The 21,214-nt window shown below is 41.6% G+C and overlaps 1 long non-coding RNA gene across 1 annotated transcript; it reads right to left on the bottom strand.

Moving 5' to 3' along the window:
* Positions 1-140: 140 nt before the first annotated feature.
* LOC123503547 lies at positions 141-14,058 on the bottom strand. The gene is made up of 3 exons (XR_006674514.1): positions 13,917-14,058; positions 13,056-13,172; positions 141-252 (listed from the first exon to the last, which is right to left on the bottom strand). It is a non-coding gene; the product is annotated as an uncharacterized LOC123503547 (long non-coding RNA).
* Positions 14,059-21,214: the final 7,156 nt, after the last annotated feature.

A 21,214-nucleotide genomic window follows, 5' to 3' on the forward strand; every position in this document is an offset into this window, starting at 1 on the left:
TATCAGAACGCCGGGTAGCAGTTCCTTCATATGAGAGACACTTATCCACATCTTCATCTCCCACGATGAGCCATCAATCAAGGCGTATGGAAGCTAAACCTTGCCTACAACTATTCTCTCCTGTCACATTTTCCTACAGACACCCCAGCTGCTGATCCGCTCCTGCCGCGCCTCCAGTTCGTCGCATACACGCCCCTCCCTACCATTACGTCCCCGGGTTGCCCAGCTGCGGGCGTATCATGGGACTGCCATCTGCATATAAATACGTCATTATTCAGTCTGTTAGCCCTGCCGGTCATAGCGGGTGTAGGGTGGATGGTGAGGGTAGGAAAGCTGGTGGGTGTGTGAGCGTAGGTGGACAGGGAGTTTGAGGGACAGGAGAGAGAGAGGAGAGCAAGAGTGGGTAGAAGTGGACGGAATGGGCGAGTCAGTGCCAGATATTGTCCTTTGCCCCACCGCTGTACTCCCCACTAACTTAGACATGCTTTGTTTGGGGTGGAGGAAGACAAGGCAGAAGGGAAGGAGGAGGAGGAGGAGGAGGAGGAGGAGGAGGAGGAGGAGGAGGAGGAGGAGGAGGACAGACGAGGAGGAGGAGGAGGACAGACAAGTAGATAGATAGACAGACGAAACCCAGACAGGAATATTCAGACACTAGATGAAGATAAGAGACAAAGACAAGCAGACAAAAAGACGAAAAGGCAGAAAGAATCCCACATAACAAAGAGGCGGGAGGAAGAAAAGTCACATCACCACCACTCTTTTTGACGTTCTCATCACTGCTCTCTCTCTCTCTCTCTCTCTCTCTCTCTCTCTCTCTCTCTCTCTCTCTCTCGTCAAGTCGAAAAAAAATGCCATCTACATATTAACTTTGAGTCATTACGTATTGTTATTACCGCGAGTTCTTATGGCATAACTTTCATTCGTAATGTTTTCCTCCGGAGCAAAAACAACAAGAAAGTGATGATGAAAGAAAAAAAATAGTCGTGCTGGAGGAACGAGGAGCGTGGATTGCGAGGGAAGCTTTCTGGATATTGCTGAATGTTGAGGGAACTTGCGTGGAGCAGGGAGGGGAGGAGAGCAATATTGTCATACGAGATACAAATGCGAGGGTAGAAGACAATACCAAAGATGGAATAATCGAGGTGCGCGCTCGTATAGAGTGCGTGGAGTGAATGAATGTGCAGAATAGCAAACTGAACAACCGTGTAGTAAGACTTGGTTCATTATGAAAGATACCAAAAAATATGATACGAGGGAGGAAAGCTAAGGGCAGAGAAGCGACATGGTGAGAAGACTGACACGAGATAAAAGGCAAGAGTGAGTGAAAATTTTAGTAGTGTAAAAAAAAAAAAAGAAGGGAAGAGTTTGAGTAGCAGACACTTGACACTGCGAAAATAGAACCTTGAGTGATTAAAACATCTTCAAATAGTTACCAATAAAGGAAACACAACATAAGTCATACATTTCAAAATACGAAAGACGGGCCTTCTCTCACTTCATGGCGTTACATTGGTTTGGTTATTAGCTACGAAAACTTCCTCATGCATAAATGATAATCCAATACCCAAGTGGCACTGTATCATCATCTCATACTGTAAAGGTAATATTCATCAACAGTACTCACCGAACTCTACCCTTCTGCTCTCGCCCAGGGACAGATGAAATAATGCCATGGCCAAGATGTCCCTCGGTACAGGACAAGCTCATACTTAGCGTGAACAGTTTTGTAGCTAACATTATCAATAAATAATCGTAAAAAAATTATGACAACTACCTAAGGCCAGCGAATCGTTGAGACGTAGCTATATCACAGAAATACATGGCGACCAATACATAACGATCAAAATCGTGTTCTCTGTGCATTGCGCTTAATAAACTAACATTCTTTGGCAGCAAAATGTTGATTTAGGCCAAGACATCAATCAAGAAAATCACGAACACTCTATAACATTATCTGCACAGGTTCTTGATGGCTGTATCTCACTGATCACATCACCACCACATCAGGCTTCAGTCCTCACCGCTAGTAACACTCATCTCTACTAATGAGAGTGTGTATATGCCAAGGGCAGTTGTATTTATAGATAACCCTAAATAACTAGTGTTCCTAGATGCTACACCAGCAGTCTTTCACCAGTACTTTCCTCACGACCATCACAAGCTACACCTCCCCCCATCTCTGCCATCTCTGCTATTTCCCCACAACCTCTCCCTATCCCACGTCTCGAAGCGGCGTTGCCACTCTCACTTCATCTCCTGTGGCAAAGTCGTGTCTGAGCCTTACCGAGCCGCTCCCTGCCATACGCAGCCTGTTCAAGCTCACGGACCCAGGAAACGTACCACAGCACGTCTTAGTTTTCACAAGACAAAGATCAATCATTGAAATATTTGAAAAAACTAATTTCAATGCTTACTTTCGTATCTTAATTAAACATCATCCTATGTATAATGACCATATCTTATTACTAACAACACTTTCAACTAATAATTCGATTTGTGTAATAAAACTGTTTAAAGTTTAGACTGTTCGTGTCTTCAGCGATTTCACATTTATTGACTAAGAATAATTGTATTTTCTTTATCATTTTTGCTCTTGGAATTACTATGTTCATCTCTTATTATCTGACGTGGTAGTGCAGGGAGTTATATGGAGATTACAAAAATGTGTAATGTAGTGCAACGAATATCTATGGAAAACAAATAAAAGTTTTCATCCAATAAACACAGAAATATAGCTGCTAGGAATCGCAGCTCCGATATTCAAAACAGCAGGCAGCTCGAAGCACATTTTGACGAGCACAAAAGTCTCGTGAACACTGGATTAGGTTATTGTAGTTTAGCTAAGATTAGGATGATGACAGCAATGATAATTTTGGCGGTGGCAGTCCAGCGGTAGTAACAGAACTAGCGGTATGTTGGTGGTGGCGGCTGTAATCATTCTAACAACAATAGTAGCAACTCCGACCACAGAGATAACGGCAGGGGCAGTAACAGACGAAATGGCGGCGATCGTAGTTGGAGCATCAGTGGCAACATCGTATAACAACACCAACACTGTAGCGACAGTTGAAGTAGCAATGATATAGGTATAGGAGATCACTCTAATACAGCTTATAAGGTGACGTTAGGATGTTTCACACAATAGGCCACTGGCACAAATTGTGTTAAGCAGGTAATGCAAGCGGAGCTAATGGAACATTACTCAAAGTTATGGAGAACTGGTGGTGCAAACAGACTTTCATCCTACGTGTCCTTGAAACCTACTGTAAGTGTAGGTGGAGCGTCTGTATTACAGCTACCATCAACACTGTAGTGCAGGGGTTCCCAACCATTTTGTCGTTAAGAACTCCCTGAGTTATAAGATATCTACCCGAACCCCCAGTATTATCACATGGAACATGGAACTCAATATGCAATGGTACTGCAAAGGATTTTATTAGATCAGCCATCTAAATACCCCTGGAAATCTTCTTATGAATCCCCTGGGGTTTCACGCTGTCAGGATGGCCACTGTCCATGAGCAAACATCATTAGGTCTCTATGACGCTGAAGACGTCAATGCAGAACGGTTTGGTTGGCAATAGACAATCTCTATCAGATTTTTATTTTTAATTTATGAAAATAAACTAATTTACGGGGTTTCATATGTTCATGGTGTCTTGTAGTCTACTTACTAACCTAGGAGAAAAAATATCACACTAACTTCGAGTTATCAATTGAGGAAAAAGTAATTTTTGTCCCAGGAATAGAGCTAGATGGTATATAAAAAACACACAATGCATAGTTATAACCTATCTCTACTATTATAGCGGTTTGTTTTTTTTGTCGTAGATACATGTTTGAAAATACTTAACCTATCTTGATATCTCCTTATGTGACAGAAGAATATCCAAAAATATACGATATGTAGTTGACCATCTTTTCTGTGAAATATTACAATATCTGTTAAATCTGGCAACTTCAACGGGAGTTTGGGTCCTCTCCTAGTGTTTCCTTATATTTGAAACATTGATATTTACACGTCAAGGAAACTAAGTTTGCTTTTTTCTAAGAGCATGAAATAGAAAAAGAATATGTCTACAGGTGGCAGTTTATGTATAAGACAAGCAAACCTGTGTGCACTCATCCACTCCATCCAAAAGCTTAACTAATTTTCAAAAGTTCCCCAGTAGTTACACAACTACCATTGGTCTACTGTTTCTATCCAGTTATCTACAAACACGTACACATTCACGGCAGCAACATGCAAAGTACACTAGAGCAAAGCTGCCTCACCTTGTTTCATTAATCAGCTAACTCTTGCACACTTTCAGACCAAAGCTATTTTTCATTTACCATCGACGATTTTATATTCGAATCAAAATTTAAACGACGATTGAGAACTTTCGGCCTAAAGTTGTTGAGGGCCGTGACGGCCTTGGGCGCCGCACGGGGGAAGGAGGTGGCTGTTGGGTCCGGCCTGGGGCCCAAGGCAGGGAACTGGCTGCAGGTCCTTTTTTTCCTTGGTGGCCTCAAGCTTCACTACTAGTCGTCCACTTGCAGCGCCTCACACTAGGCAAGGGTCGCCATAAGCAAGAGATCAATGTCTACCACTCACCAGATGGTGCCGTGAGGGGCCCTAAAGGGGTGATAAGGGCTCCTTGCATAGAGTCTGGTGGTGAGTGGTGTGTACGGGTCCCTGCTTATAATGACACCGGGCTGAACAACTCGCCATGAACGAGGGCACGCTGTGCGCCATGAGCCAGGCACTGACAGTACCAGTGGTCCTTTACGTTAGGTTAGGTTAGGTTAGGTTAGGTTAGGTTAGGTTAGGTGAAAAGGACTCACTTTATGACAGTGTTTGGGGAGTGGTGTGTGGCGGGTCATTGCTCATGGCGACCCGTGTGAGGCATTGCAAGGTTGCATCGTCACTGCTCTCATAACCACGGGACTGGGGTTGACCCTTTTGGGTAAAAAGTTTCGTCCCAGTACCTGTGTAGGTAATAATACTTTGAATCGTTTCGCCATCGCCATCGCCGCATCGTTAGCCTCGATAAACGGATCGTTATCCTCGACAAACACATCTTTACCGTGGACACTGGAATCGCAACCTGTCGTGGAATCCCATTGTTAACGTGGACTCATTTTCCTTTGCGGCTTCAAGCTCACTGGTTGTCGTCAACTTGCAGCGCCTCACACTAGGCAAGGGGTCGCCTTAAGCAGTCTGCCGTGTCTACCGTCCACCAGATGATGCCGTGAGGGGCCTTTAAGGGGTGATAAGGGCTCCTTGCATAGAGTCTGGTGGTGAGTGGTGTGTACGGGACCTCTGCTTATAATGACACCGTGCTGAACAACTCGCCATGAACGAGGGCACGCTGTGCGCCATGCACCAGGCACTGACAATACCAGTGGTCCTTTACGGGGTGAAAAGGACTCACTGACAGTGTTTGGGGAGTGGTGTGTGGCGGGTCATTGCTCATGGCTACCCGTGTGAGGCGCAGTGAGGTGGCAGCGTCACTCTCCTCGCACTCAAGGGTCTGGGGTGAACCCTTACGGGGTGAAAGGGTTCGTCTCAGTACCTGTGTAGGCAAGTGAACTTCAATTGCGTCGCAGTGAGGTGGCAGCGCCACTCTCCTCGCACCTAAGGGTGTGGGGTGGACCCTTACGGGGTGAAAGGGTTCGTCCCAGTACCGGTGTAGGCAAGTGAACTTCAATTGCGGCGCAGGAAGGTGGCAGCGTCACTCTACTCGCACCCAAGGGTCTGGGGTGGACCTTACGGGGTGAAAGGGTTCGTCCCAGTACCTGTGTAGGCAAGTGGACTTCAATATTGTGTCGTGAAATCGCATCGTGAGAACTGGAACCGCATCGACATCGTGGAAACCCGCATCGTTACCGTGGAAACTGGAATTGCATCTTGATCGTGGAAACTCGCATTATTATCGTGGAAACTGGAATGGCATCTTTATCGTGGAATGGCATCGTTATTTTGGAAACTTGCATCGCTATCGAGGAAAACTGGAATGTCATTGTTATCTTGGAAACTCGGAGCGCTATCGAGGAATCTGGAATCACATCTTATCATACACACTGTTATCGTGGAAGCTCTCGTGATCGTCGTTCGTTTCGTTATCTCTGAATTACTTAATTAGTCTTGGTATTATTCTTAGCCTCCGTAATAATAGAGATGTTGGTCATTTTATCTTATCTCTTTTACTGTATTTTTTCTCAGGGTATAGTTTAGTGTTCAACCTTTTCTAAGTTCGTGCACCTTTTCGAGAAACAAGGAGGACTATAAAGAAATGCATCAATTTTTGTAGTTTTCCCCTATTTTAAGACTGAAAATCGATTGATAACATTATTGTATATCTACCTGAAGCCTATAGTTTTACAGTCCTAAACAGTCGCTATATAGTGCGAAATGTACTATAACGAAATGCCACATTTCAAATACATCAAACCCGTTTTCCGTCTGAGTATAATATATTACTATTGTGCATAAATCGTAATACTTTGATTAATGTCAATAGGAGAGGACCCAAACTGTCACATTTTCAGTGTTCGCAGGTTGGTTTAATTCAGGAGTGGGTCAGCATCGTCTCGCGGTACAGAGTAGTCGTCTCTAAACACTGTATTACGATGTATCTATTGATTTACCATGCTTTTACTCCTTCCAGTATTTTTCTGTTCTTATTCTACCATGGTATTTCTTTATAGTTACTTGAGTTTATACGACTAACATCATAATATAGAGCAAAACATAATTGTCTGGTGTACCAAGATCTTTAATTTCTAGAGACTTAAATACAGCACGGAACCTTAACACACATTTCACCTCGCTTCTGCACAGGTTAATTCTTCACAAGGAATGAGTAGAGCAATATTTGTTCGGTTTTCCTTATGAGAAAAAAAGAAAATTAGCGGCCGAAACAGAAATAGTCCGAGGGTGCTGTAGTGTTTTCACCACCGTGTTCCTAAGCTCTGTCTTGCCATTGTCTGAACATGGTATTCAATTCAGTTTAATTGATAGGCGGAAGTGTAGCCTGGATATTGGCAACTTCTGACGTGTTTTGGTTTGGGTTTTGTCTGGGTCTGTAGCTGTAATGAATTATCAATTAAACTTTTTACTTAATGTTCTCTTATTTTTTCAAAAAATTATATATTATTTCTTTTTCTTCTTTACTAGATTTTTCAAAAAGTAATTTTCCAATGAGGTGTTCTTCATTTTTTGGGTAAGGACCCTGCCAATTGGGGTGTTTGGATCTTTCATTGGTGTAGGCTGGGCAATGTAGGAGGAAACGTTTATGCCTTTATATAGATCAGGGGTTCTCAACCTTTTCTCGTTGAGAACCCTCTGATTTATAAGACCATCTACCCGAATCCCCAGTAATTTGACATCAAACAGAATGTTAATTTAGTGGCTGACAGTAACTCAATAGGCAAAGGTATTCCACAAAGGATTATCATTATGCCAGCCATCTAAGTACCCCTTCTTCTTGTGAATCCCTGGGTGTTCACGAACCCCAGATTGAGACCCTGCTGTAGTGGTTGCAATGAAGACATGAGCTACCTCTACAAAGATTGGATAAAGAATTAATCAGTTTTGAGATCTCTCTCCTCTCATCTTTGTAAGAACGCAAAAGTGAATATATGTCTAGGCGGAAGCATCTGAGGATGAAGGGGTAAAGTCACTTGACAAAATAAGTGTATGTACATATGTAATTACCCAATGTGTTTAATCATAAATGGACCTTTTTTTCTCACTTTTCATGCAGAATAGTTTTCTTTTTGTGTATCTGTAACTTTAATATTGTCCATAAAGCTATATATAGCTTACAAAGGGCTATTTGTCGTGGTAAACTTTTTTTTTTTTTTTTGTTAATCCATGTACATAAGACAAATATAATAAAGTGTTTAAAGTGTTTAAAGAGGAGGAAGGAAAGGGTCTGGGTAAAAAGAAGCTGAAAATAAATAGAACATAAAAGCTAAACATAATATGAAACTAGTACGAAACTATGACAATATTTTACATTTTTTTATCAATACTCGTACTTATTGTAATCTTAACGAAGCTGATTCACCACTGCAATTAATAGATAATCTATAATTCCTTAAAACATTATCAGCCGCAAAACAACGAGAGCATCGTTCTCTCTTTTACCAAAAACATAAATTTCAAGCGAAGTAAGAAAAGTATCGAAGAGGAAAAAAACTTCCAGATTTTCAAGAATACAATTAAAATGACTCCCTGAAGCAAGAACATTGCAAGAGAGGTAAATACATAAGATAACAGGGGAAAATTTATTAGACATGGCCTGACATCGCATCGACAAGATTTGACGATCTGAGGAGGCTCGGGTAAGTCATCGACAAGGCGCATCACACATGAATCATTCCGTGGATTACCGGCCCTGACCAGGCACAGATTCAGCGAGCCTCCTTCTCCCACAAGTACACACACACACACACCATGAGAGAGAGAGAGAGAGAGAGAGAGAGAGAGAGAGAGAGAGAGAGAGAGAGAGAGAGAGAGAGAGAGAGAGAGAGAGAGAGAGAGAGAGAGAGAGAGAATTGTTTCTTCTCTGTAGTATTGGATGCTAGCATTGCAACCAGGATGAAAGCAATAAGCTCATAGTAGAGATAAAAAATAAAGAGAAACGACACATGAAGATTTGCTCATTGATCCTTACTGGTGACATCTTTCTTACATGCAAAGTATCTAAAGGGACACCTATAACCTGATCTAATATTGTCCACTTCTTAGCATACACTTTAAAATTTACCAGCATTACATGAATCACGCTGTATGTGACTGATATTTCTCCCCGAACCGTGACACACAAGGCACGGCGATCACGCAACACCAGTCACGCAACCGAAAGTGAACGTGGAGAACAGACACTTGCTTCCTCGAAATCAGAATATTGGACACGAGTGGCTGCAAATTATCGACAGCTCTTACTGGTGGCAGCTCAGAGTCAGAATTACACTTACGAATACAATACCGTAGCATACCAAGCAGGGGACATGGCAGCCAGCTTCGCGCCAGTCCGGGATGTAGGCTGTAACAGGTGAAGGTAATGGGAAGGTGCACAGACGTGTGGCTCAACTAACTCTCCCGGGATGTAAATGGATTTCATACTTATCATGAAATAACACGGCGAGAAGGGAAAGGCTATTAAGGGAACTACTAGGCAATTAATACACCTTGGTTAGAATAGTTGCTGTGGTAGTAATGGCAATAGTAGAGACTATGATGGCAGTAGTAGAAATAGTGGTGATAGTGGTAGCATTTGTAGCAAACCTGGTGGTAGTAGTAGCAGTGGTAGTGACAGCAGTAGCAAGAAGTGGAATGGAGTTGAGTGGAGGTGAGAGGCCGACGGGGTGAGAGGGCGAAGGGAAAGTGAGAGAACCAGAGGAGGAAGAGGGCGAGGGATGGAAGGGATGGGGGAAGCGGTGCAGGGAAAGCGGAGGTTCTGAAAGAGGAGGGTTTTCGGCTGAGGATATTTGCATTTTGTGAAAGAGCGCGGCGGTGGTGTCGCAAACAGTGACGGCTCTGGGGAGGCACGCGGAGGCGACGTTGTTATGGTAATAGTGTTGTTATTGCTGTTGTGGCGGGAGGTATTATTTTGTCGGTGGTGGTTGTGGTACTGGTGGTGGTGTTGGTATTGGTGATGGTAGTGGTGGTGGTTGTGACTGGAACTAAGAACGGTTTTATTATTGATGATGTTGCTAGTGATGGTTCTGCTGTAACTTATAATGTTACAGTAACTATACATTTTCCTGGAAATAACACATCGACAGTGATGATGATAGCAACAACGATGATGATGGTGATGATAATGATAAAAACAACTCCCACCACATACACAGCACGGATGATAAGTTGTAAGCAATCGAATGCCTTTATAGCAGAGTTCCCGGTTGTTATGGGCAACACCACCAAATTATGGGAAACTGTCCTGCAGGTCTCCCAACACTTGGTAATATCCAGCGAGGTCACAAGTACATACGGTTTAACCCTGTGGCAACTCTTCTCCTTTCTGTCTAGTGCACCAAGGAATGCTAATGTCACCTTTACTGACATACGAGATTAGTGACGCCCTGCAGTGATTCGATACACTCATGAGTTCAGTTGAAGCAATGAGACAATACGGTATACACCCCTGATATAAAGGCAAAGTTGATGGATCCCTCCCCCACAATTGCTTGACATAGATCCCACTTCTGCAGCGTTTCAGGTAATTCACAAAACCAATCACATTTCAAGCATTTCCAGCGAGCTTCGGTAATGCATATCTCAGTCTTACCGGAGGATCGAATCAATGCGCTCTATTAGCTAACATAAACTGCAATCCAGCGTCCCATGAAGCTCACGCCACCGATCAACATAAAGGCAAATACAAGCAGTCATTCACTTCTTGCCTCTCTGAGTGTGTATGCAAAATTATTCACGAACAGTATTTCATGAGACAAGTATGTAACTTAATGAATAAATAATTGATAAGTAGATAAGTAAAAGAATAAATAAATAAATAAAATCAGAAAGATTAGCAAATTAATAAGTGCACAAATGAATAAGAAGTATACATAGTAGTAGCAAAATCAATGGCAATAATAATAGTAATAATAATTCAAATATTCTATTGCTTTTCAGAAGTTAGGAATCCATCACAACAGCATGAACCATTAAGTCTTTTTTTGTTCTGTGTTTTAACATAAAAATACTGGAAGCAGTTTGATCCATTTTGCATTTAGTGGCAAGATAAAATAACACGTTGCATGACTGTGTTTTCAAGCGAGGATGAAAAACGAGATTTCTGGATGTCGCACAATGACACGCAGATTTCTGAACTACATCGCACCTGACTTCCCCGAGCAAGTCAACACTGCACGGATGAGTGAATAGAACTCTGGAATCTGTTATTTGAACTCCCTTTCTCAGAGTGAAAAAACGAACGTAAAATGTACAACAGATAAAGAAATAGTATAAGAAAAGAATACAGTCTGGTCTCTCCTGGGCAAGAAAACCTGTGAAAAATCAAAAGTGTTGCAATGTTTGGTATACAAATTTCAATACATTCTTTGGGATTGATTTCCTGTCATTCCCACAAAGCGGATATTTTTTTTCTTAATTATGATGATAACATTTATTGGTGGAAGGTTTTATTTAATGTTACACTCCGTCTGATATAAATAACAACACAACAGCCAAGTGGTATCTATAAAACACATACCATGATGATTTACTCGTCATTTAGTTACCAAAGCTCTTTATAAAGGAAGTAACATGCTGCGGCTTTTGAAGAGATCAGGCTTAGAGGTGAAGAACATTGTCACTGATTGTCACTCCAAAACATAAAGAGACCAAGATAATATTAATAAATATATATTATTATCTCGTTTATATCTTGTTCTCTACTCTTCGCTATAAGTTTAATTTTCTCTCTCTCTCTCTCTCTCTCTCTCTCTCTCTCTCTCTCTCTCTCTCTCTCTCTCTCTGCTACTATTCGTTGCTGTCCTACACACACGTTCCCTTGTTCTCCCTCTCCCTCCTGTCACACCAAGAGATGAGAGAAAATGCAAGTGTCACTTTCGTTTCCTTTCTTTTGTTCGTGTCTTAAAATGGCACTGGTTCGCCCTCCCTGGCACCCTTACCCTCCCATAATGCCAGTTGTTCTCTCCTTCTATAGGTTTCTTCAATAGCGCACTTGCCTCTCCCCCACTCTTCGTTTAGTTTTTTTTCTCTCTCTCTCTCTCTCTCTCTCTCTCTCTCTCTCTCTCTCTCTCTCTCTCTCTCTCTCTTTTCCCCCGTCCACCACAGAAAAGGGAGATGGGAAAATTTTTTCACTTATAATTTCGATTCATAATTATCATCTTGTCGTTTTGCATTGTTTACCGGACATTTAATTAGCGGTTCGTTCAATCTATTTGTCACTAAAAAACAGCAGTTCGACCAGCGACTGTTCTCCGTTGTTTGTGTACTTTTGCTTTCTTGACTTCCTCCACAACGACTTATTCTTTTGTGAAAGCAAAATATATTTTGAAGCATCTTGCTGATTCTAAAATGTTCACATTTTACACAGATACAAAAACTAAAGGTGTAGGAGGATGTTTCGCTTCATCGCACACACACACACACACACACACACACACACACACACACACACACACACACACACACACACACACACACACACACACACACACACACACAAATTGCCAACTAGCATCTGACGTAATAGCAAATTCAAACACGTACTTTATGTTAGATCGGATATTCTATACTCGTATTCTGAAACAAATAATAAGAATTTAATGATAATTACTAAATAAGAAACGGCTGTATCATACAAATGTACCTTCTTTTTTATATGGATGTCTTGATGTTGGTTTGGAGAAGTGCTAAGGCTGGAGTTGAGCCGAATGCAATATCTATACCCTTTTATTTTCTCTATATATCGAAAGGGTTCAGGAGGACGTGACTTTTATCAGTGTACAAACAGATCTATTGCTATTTCTCCGAGTGATTTCTTTTACTCACGGCGCGTTTAGCGTTTTATATTTGGAGAATCAATAAAAGCAATCAACCATGTTTTCTGTTTATAGTCTTGCAGAAAATGTACTTGTGACCAAATTGAAAGCAACACTGAACTACCTGAAGTTAAACTTACGAATATTTACACATTGTTACAACACCTGAACAAGAGGTGGGGAATTTGGTGTATGGATATGGAGGTCCGTTGTGGTAAAGTATTATAAAAAAAATCAAGTTGAATGAAAGAAAACTGGATGACAGAAGAAAAGTTGCATTGTTAAAACTTTGTAACCTCAAGAAACAAAGGTCAAAAATAGATTACGCAACTCAACATAAATTCTGAGCCGAAACAAAAGTATCCAAGATGGAAATTTTATGCAGATAAGATCACGGATATAAATTCTCTGTTTTGCGCCTCATGTGCGGTGGAGGAAAGAGATGCATGGCGCCATTCAGGGCAGTTACCGCGCTCAACGCTGCAATATGGCGCGCTAAATCTAGCACCTCTTGATGTATTACACGAAATATGGCAAGCACTCACCTTCATGTGAATATTCCACTCTATCAGGCAACGTTCCTCACATCTGCATTCTGTGGCCGGGAGGTCGCGGCGCCAGTCCTCGCCTCTCTCCTTCACCCTGCCCCAGACATGCCACAGCTTTGCAGGAGAAGATGGAAATAGCTGTCAGACATGATGAAGTGTATATAATGACAATATTTCATCGACTGTGTTGGTGGACTATGACGGGAAGCTAAACTTTACTCACTTTTAGTCGTTTCTCTGACTTCTTTCTCTACTACGCAACCACCTATACGCCAGCACCTCGTCTGCCGTGGTGGCTAAGGCTGCCGTGCTGACTAAATAGCCGTATGTACGGTAATTCAGAAAATCATTTGTCAAATCTTATCCAAAATACATTTGTCGAGACACTGAATGAAAGGAATTAAATATGCAGAAAGGTCAGTGTAAGCGAGTTTCAGTCTTTATGCACCACTTTACATTGGGGAGAGAGATACTGAACACAACTATGAGATGGCCGAGTCAAAATAATGAATATCCTAGACAGCCGCGGATAATTCAGTTTACCTTAAGATATTTTCAAGCTTTATGTGGAGCAGAAATATGAAAGGATGAGTGTAGGTGTGCATGTACGCAAGCACACTCACCCACTTATCGCAAACATCACACAATCACAGCTTACTCCTTCAAGTGTATCTCTCAAATTTTATTAGTTTCTTATCTCTCCACGTAAATCACTCTGTCCGGAATTATTCAAGGATAATCTGACCAGGAAGGAGACTGACGTATTATCCAACTTCAAAACAAGTCGACACTCCGACTCATCACCATTAAATTAAACCTTCGCCAGTTTGTCGTATTGGAGTTGCGGAGAGGAAGTACCTGAGGTCTTGCCGGTGCTGTCCGGGGACTCATTACCCAGTTCTAGCGGAGACGGTCTGTTTCTTGGATGGTTTTTACCTCATTACCTGAGGGACAGTTAACCAGACAATGATCCTCTAATAGAAAATTCCAATTACAGGACAATTCCTGTCCCTTCGGCGTCACAGTTCACCTTCAACTGAGATCCTAGGAAGCTGGAGTTTAGGTGTTGCCTGATGTACGATACAAACACTTTTAAATCCTTAATTTTCCTTAGCAGCGTGAGTATTTACACGTTGGGAACAATCTTCTCCAATTTGATAACTTTTCGCAGCGTCCTTTTCTCCTCTTACTAAATGGTAACTAATTTGTCATTTTATCTATAGCTGGACCACACAAAGAACTGATAACTCAAGGTACACACGAATATACATTTGTTTAAATTGAGTGGAGTTTGGGGTTCAGTGAATCAACACCATTTGGGTCGAGCACTCACAAATCATCCCTGTGACAATGGTGTTTCAGGTATTAGTAGCATGCACAGAAAAAAAAAATTACATAGAGATAGCAAAAAAAAAATAAATAACGGTACACAATCAGGTTACCATTGACGAAGAAACTACTGTTTGTAATGATCTGATAACTGTAATGATTATGCGGGTCGGTTGGTACACCTGACAACCCATAACTGTTTCGGTACTTTCAAACAGCATAGTGAGCAATCCAAAAAGTGATATCTTTATGAAAAACGTCATAAAAGAAAAAGATGTAGTATTACCACCACAACATACAAGACACTCACATACACGCGCGCGCACGCACGCACGCACGCACGAGCACACACACACACACACACACACACACACACACACACACACACACACACACACACACATTCCTTGCGTCACATGAACCATACCATATCTTCATGCCTCATAGGGAGAGTCATACACATGCGAGTAACATTCATTCCTCCTCGGCAGTGTTATAATGTTTCGTGCGTAAAACACACCATTACTTTTTTTATTCTATTATGTGGACTCCCTCATATTAGTCCTTGCTTCTGTCCCTCGAGTAATCCTGGCCCTCGGCGAGGCTTTGTAGCTCAGATCCACAAGCAAGGGGAGAGGGGACGGAATAGCGAGGTGATGAATCAGTTTCATCTGCACGAACCACTGCCTCGGTTACGCTTCATGACCAGCAGAAGCAGGGCGAGAACAACACAGCAGGCCTTTATTTGATTAAGAGTTAACTCGTTTAAATAAGGACATGTAGAAACTCTCTCTCTCTCTCTCTCTCTCTCTCTCTCTCTCTCTCACACACACACACACACACACACACACACACACACACACACACACAGTGAGAAAGCCATCATTACGTATTTTCACCAAAGTTTTCTAACACTCGCACTTCGATGCATGTTCTGTTTTGAACATTTTGTATGAATATAGTGACAAAGATAGCAGATAAAGGGTTAACGTGTACTGGTTTGCCTTTTTATAATGAAGGTTTTATTAAGTCAACAAAACTTACACAAAAAAATAATCGTGAAAGTAAAAAGGTGAAATTTAATCAAGCGTCAACAGTTCTTTCATACCTGACTATGAGAGTGGCTTGTGTGGACCTGAATGCCAGAGCCCAACTGGTATTGCCGCCAAGAGTGGCTGTTTATTTCACGAGAAAGTACCGAGAGTGTTTTTAGAGTCAACAGGACGCCAATCTTCACACAACACAACTAAATATTCAGTAGCAGGGACACGTAACGACATTACACCGAACACTCACCGAGGGCAACAAGGATACGCACACTAAAAGGCCGGCGATGCTTTTACTGCAATGAAACATGAAACGAAGCAACAATTAGTCACGTGTTAAAAAAAATGTCCCCTTTTTTTAGTAAGAATAATGCTGTATTAGACGGCGACGAACACTTTACCTCATGAAGTACATGGGAAATTACGAATATTTAAGACATTCCAGTTTCACATCTTATAATATACAGTATAGTGTACCTTTAGTAAAACCTGACCTAACTTTGTCAAACTCAGCACAAAAACATTGTGACACGATGTAGAAGGAATTTATGAATACTGAAGGCATTATTAGAGATCATAATAATAAAAAATCCAAGAGTTGACCAGTGTTTCATTTTACATCCCCTTTAGCAGCAAACTCTGGAACTCTCCCGGATATTATTTCCTGTTGCCTCTGATTGACACTATCGCTAAAGGAAGGTATTTAGAAACTCCTCGTAAGCGCTTGATATGTTTCAGCTTATCCACTTTTTTTTTTTTGGCACTAATATCTGCTGTTGGGGCTTAATTACCGTCTTTTTTTTATCGCCTTTGGCCAAAACCTTCCATAAGAAAAAGAAAACAATGATCGTGTTATATCTAAATTGTTTTGCTTTTAAATCTACATTGAGAATAGCAAACATTCTGCAGCCATCAATGATTCAGTGTTGACTTGTACAAGGAAGGTTTGGAGCGAATGCCGTCCACACAGTTCATATAATACGCAGAAAAGTTCTCATGATTTGAAAGCAACGGTGATATTTAACAGACAGAGAGAGAGAGAAAAAAAAAACCAGTTAGGATATGCTGTGCTTGAAATGGTAGTGTTGACGCCATTAAGCTACTATTTCTAAGTTATGCTGTGCTAAGGTGGTGCTGTGTGTGTGTGTGTGTGTGTGTGTGTGTGTGTGTGTGTGTGTGTGTGTGTGTGTGTGTGTGTGTGTGTGTGTAACTGGTTCGTATTTTTAATTATAGTGTCTTGCTGTTTATAATTTTTTCACAGCTGGAAATTATGATGGAGTGCGGTTTTGTTTCATGCATTTTGGTCTGCGGTTCATAATTTTTTTTTATTTCATTCATCATTTTTGTTTTGTAATTTTATATCAATCCTTAAAATGTGTATGTATATATATCTGTGTGTGTGTGTGTGTGTGTGTGTGTGTGTGTGTGTGTGTGTGTGTGTGTGTGTGTGTGTGTGTGTGTGTGTGTGTGTGTGTGTGTGTGTGTGTGTGTATACGAGAACGTCAGTGCATAAACGTTTTATCCTCTCTCCCTCGAGGCTCCACTTTAGGTCCACAATATATTTCTTGAAGCCTCTTTTGTGGCAAACTTCAACACACACACACACACACACACACACACACACACACACACACACACACACACACACACACACACACACAGCACCAGCAGTCTCACGCCACACATGTTTTATGTCCTTGGCTGTTAACATTCATGAAATTTCTTTAATTTCCTGTAGGTGAAAGTTTGCCCTACATTAGTATTCCTTCTGAGTCCCGCGAAAAAGATTAGCCTTGATGGGGTTAGTCTCTCTCTCTCTCTCTCTCTCTCTCTCTCTCTCTCTCTCTCTCTCTCTCTCTCTCTCTCTCCTAGCTTTAAAGTTAGTTTTTTTTCTTTTCATAAATTTTCATGTTTGTTTTTTAACGATCTCATTTAGCTTATCTCTCATATCTTTTCGCTTATCTGTATTTTTTTCATTTCTTCTTTCATTTTTTGTTATTCTGTTTTTCTCCTTTTGCAGTTAGCTTTCACGTTAGACTCACGTATTCTTGATAACGCGTTTTACTTTTTCTTCTTTATTTTTTCTCTAAATTCGTTTAACATCTTTTAACCTTTCTTTCTTTCCACCACTGCTCTTTACGTTTGTTTTGTTTTTTCGAATTGTACCTTTTATCTCTCTCTCTCTTTCCCTCTTTCTCACTCTCTCTCTTTCTCTCTATGTCTATCTACCTATCTATCTATCTATCTATCTATCTCTATCTCCCTTTTACCACGCAGACATAAAAGTTTTTTGACATGTAGCATCCACGATTTCCAACCGTAAGGAAGCACACGATTCTGACTTTTTATTTTTTTCTGAAGGAAGCCTGTGCCACATTTACTGCTCGATTCATATCCCTTGCCGCTGCTTTCTTTTGGCGAGCAGAGTGAGGCAAAATAAGCTGCCAAGTAGGAATCGCCAACGCGCACTAAGGGAGATGCAGCATTTACTTTTTTGCTATATCAAGAAAGGTATTGGTTATTGTATTTTATTTATCTATATTTTTTTATCTATCTTTTTAATTTTTTTGTCTCTCTGTGTTTCGTTTTACACGGAGAAGCTGTCATGAATGTAAGATCAATGTAGTTTCCCTCTACTTCCGTATGGCAGCAAAGTTTTTCTAATGGGAAATCACTTTTGCTTCTTAAGATGGATGGGCTTCTGTTCATGTGCTCTTTTTTCTTTTATTTATTGTATTTGTTTTATGACACTGAGATGTAATTTTCTAGCAATTTTATGGACACGAGCTTTCTTCGAGGCTACCGATGGAAAACGTACCACAAATCAAGGACCAGCCGTGACTCTGATTTATAAAGGCACACTACAGGTCCATTGTAATAACTTCCTTGGCCGATGTCACCATAAACAACAAAGTTCTGATTATAAGATGTAAACTTATAACATGTGAGTCTATGAAATCCATAAGTATGAATATATATATGGGTGTGATTTAGTGGATAAACATGAACAATACTTTGGCTGTCCGCTCCACGCCTCCGTCACAGATCAAACACCTCCCACATCTGCCCTTACGTCCTTCAATATTAAAGTCATCATATAAAACTATGATATTCTGAAAGTAAGATATGAAGAGGGTGCAAATGTCGGGTGCAAAACAATCATGACACGTGCCAGCCAATGCCTATATTTAGCAAGTCTGTCTTCGTTGTGGGGGATTTTTTCCTTCAAGATCATATTTAAACATAAGCTGAGATCCAGTGTGCAATAACATCACGCAAATACAATGCTGTACGACTTATAGAAATTTGTTAAAGCAAGTCTATTATTAATTTCCCTTGGGAAGGTTGACTTGGCACCACAAATTCTCTGGAAATGAACTTATTTGGCTTCTCGGGGACTGACCCTTGCCTCGGCGTGGGAAAGAGTCTTGGCACGCACATTTGTAATTAATATAGATTTTTTGGAAGAAAGCTTACAGTGCACAACAAACACATTCCAGTGGATCGAAAACACATCCTTTGGGACTTAACGCGCCACATAATTAATACCTCACACTGTATCCACATATACTAGCAGCGGCGACCACGCTTATTGCCTGTCAAATTAGTAATTTGATGAAAAAGAGGAGGGAGGAGGAAAAGGAGGAGGAGGAGGAGGAGGAGGAGGAGGAGGAGGAGGAGGAGGAGGAGAAGGAGGAGGAGAAGGAAAAATAGTGGAGGGTAGCAAAAATATGACAGGAATAGCAGCAAGAGGAGAGACGAAGACAAAAAGACAACAACAATGCAGTATTTAGGGAATATGAAGAGGAAAATGATGACGAAGACGACAGGCGAGGAAGAGAGAGTGGTAGTAAAGAAAGGACATAAGAGCAGGAGTGGCAGCAGGTCTAGAAGTGTAAGCGCTCAACTTGGCAAGGCTACGTCCTCAGGTGAAGCCTGGCCAGGATATTCCAATATGTGGAGGATTAGCAGCTGGCGCGGATGGAACGCTCGCTCGACTGTGTTCAGCCAGACACAGGCTTATAGGGTGCTGGCGAGAGGCAATCCCCCCCAGCTCAAACCCCAACAGAGAGAGAGAGAGAGAGAGAGAGAGAGAGAGAGAGAGAGAGAGAGAGAGAGAGAGAGAGAGAGAGAGAGAGAGAGAGAGAGAGAGAGAGAGAGAGAGAGAGAGAGAGAGAGAGAGAGAACAACACATACCTACAAACACAAACAAACACACACACACACACACACACACACACACACACACACACACACACACACACACACACACACACACACACACACACAGGCTATGAGACCAGGCGCCTTCAAGATCAAGGGTGAGAAAAAGACACCGGAAAGAATAAACATCCTTCTACACAATACTGTCTTTTCTTGGTTGACGGCAGGCCGGCACTGAATCAACACTGGGTGTTTCCCTGGCACGGCGCGACGAGCATAGAGGCACGACTCACTTGGCAGACGTGGGGAGAGAGAGAGAGAGAGAGAGAGAGAGAGAGAGAGAGAGAGAGAGAGAGAGAGAGAGAGAGAGAGAGAGAGAGAGAGAGAGAGAGAGAGAGAGAGAGAGAGAGAGAGAGAGAGAGAGAGAGAGAGAGAGAGAGAGAGAGAGAGAGAGAGAGAGAGAGAGAGAGAGAGAGAGAGAGAGAGAGAGTTGACAAAAGCGATAGGTCAGTTTGTTTGTCCTAAAGATACACATCGATAGAGACAAAGTCGGAAATAACACAAACACCATTCATTGTCGATTGCTTTGGGAATTTTTAACTAAAGATAACACAACTCAAAAACTCAAGTATGTATCCAGTGTATGGTAGGCTGATGCACGAGCACTCGATATGTCTAATAAGACATCCTGAAGCACATACCTCTAACACATGCACTATATACTAACAGGACAGGACTATAACGTATAAATAGAAGGGAACTAAATTAAAGTTTCTACGGGCCATTCTTTTTTAGTACGGTTGTCACGAGCCTTCCTTTCAAGAAACGGTTGGTTAAATTCATGGGCAATGATAACATGATATATTTTAAGTCTTGAGGAGCTGCCTTGTATGGGTGAACTGGTCTTTAGCAGTCTCCTTATTCCCTTAAGTTCCTCTGCTTTAACTCAGCCTCACTACACACAGCAGCTCATCACAGCGTCACCAGTTTGCATCTGCACCCAGGCCAACTCTCCCGCTATTCCAAACTACCACAAGTGAAACTGATCCAGGAAATTGTATATCTTATAGAGTAGTTTCAAGAGCAAAAACATACTAAAAAAAGAATGAAAAAAATGAACGCCCGCCTCCAGCAAAACGTTCCGATATTTCTTATTTTTGTACGGTAACGATGTTATCTTTAAACTTTCCCGCTCTCTATGACAAGTCTTCCAGTTTGTGATAGAAAACTTTATCACGAGAAGCTAGTAGGACTACCTCGCAGAGCAGCAAATATGAGAAGGTAAAATATAATCTTGGTGAGTATATATAGAGGCAAGCCAGGAGGGATAGTGGTGGGCTGGCAGGCGCTTAGGCTCTGCTCCACTATGGACAGCTTATGTATTAAATTAACAAATGCAACATGGCAAATTAGTGCTGCAAAGAGGATATTTGACGGTCGGGTCATATTTATTTGCATTCATAATAGGAATTTCTAATGATTGTGCTACACAGTTGATTGTCGATTGCGATCTGCATTGCTTGAATGACTAGGTGGAAAGAGAGAGAGAGAGAGAGAGAGAGAGAGAGAGAGAGAGAGAGAGAGAGAGAGAGAGAGAGAGAGAGAGAGAGAGAGAGA

The sequence above is a fragment of the Portunus trituberculatus genome, chromosome 14, assembly GCF_017591435.1.
Source record: "Portunus trituberculatus isolate SZX2019 chromosome 14, ASM1759143v1, whole genome shotgun sequence".
Taxonomy (NCBI): Eukaryota; Metazoa; Arthropoda; class Malacostraca; order Decapoda; family Portunidae; genus Portunus; species Portunus trituberculatus.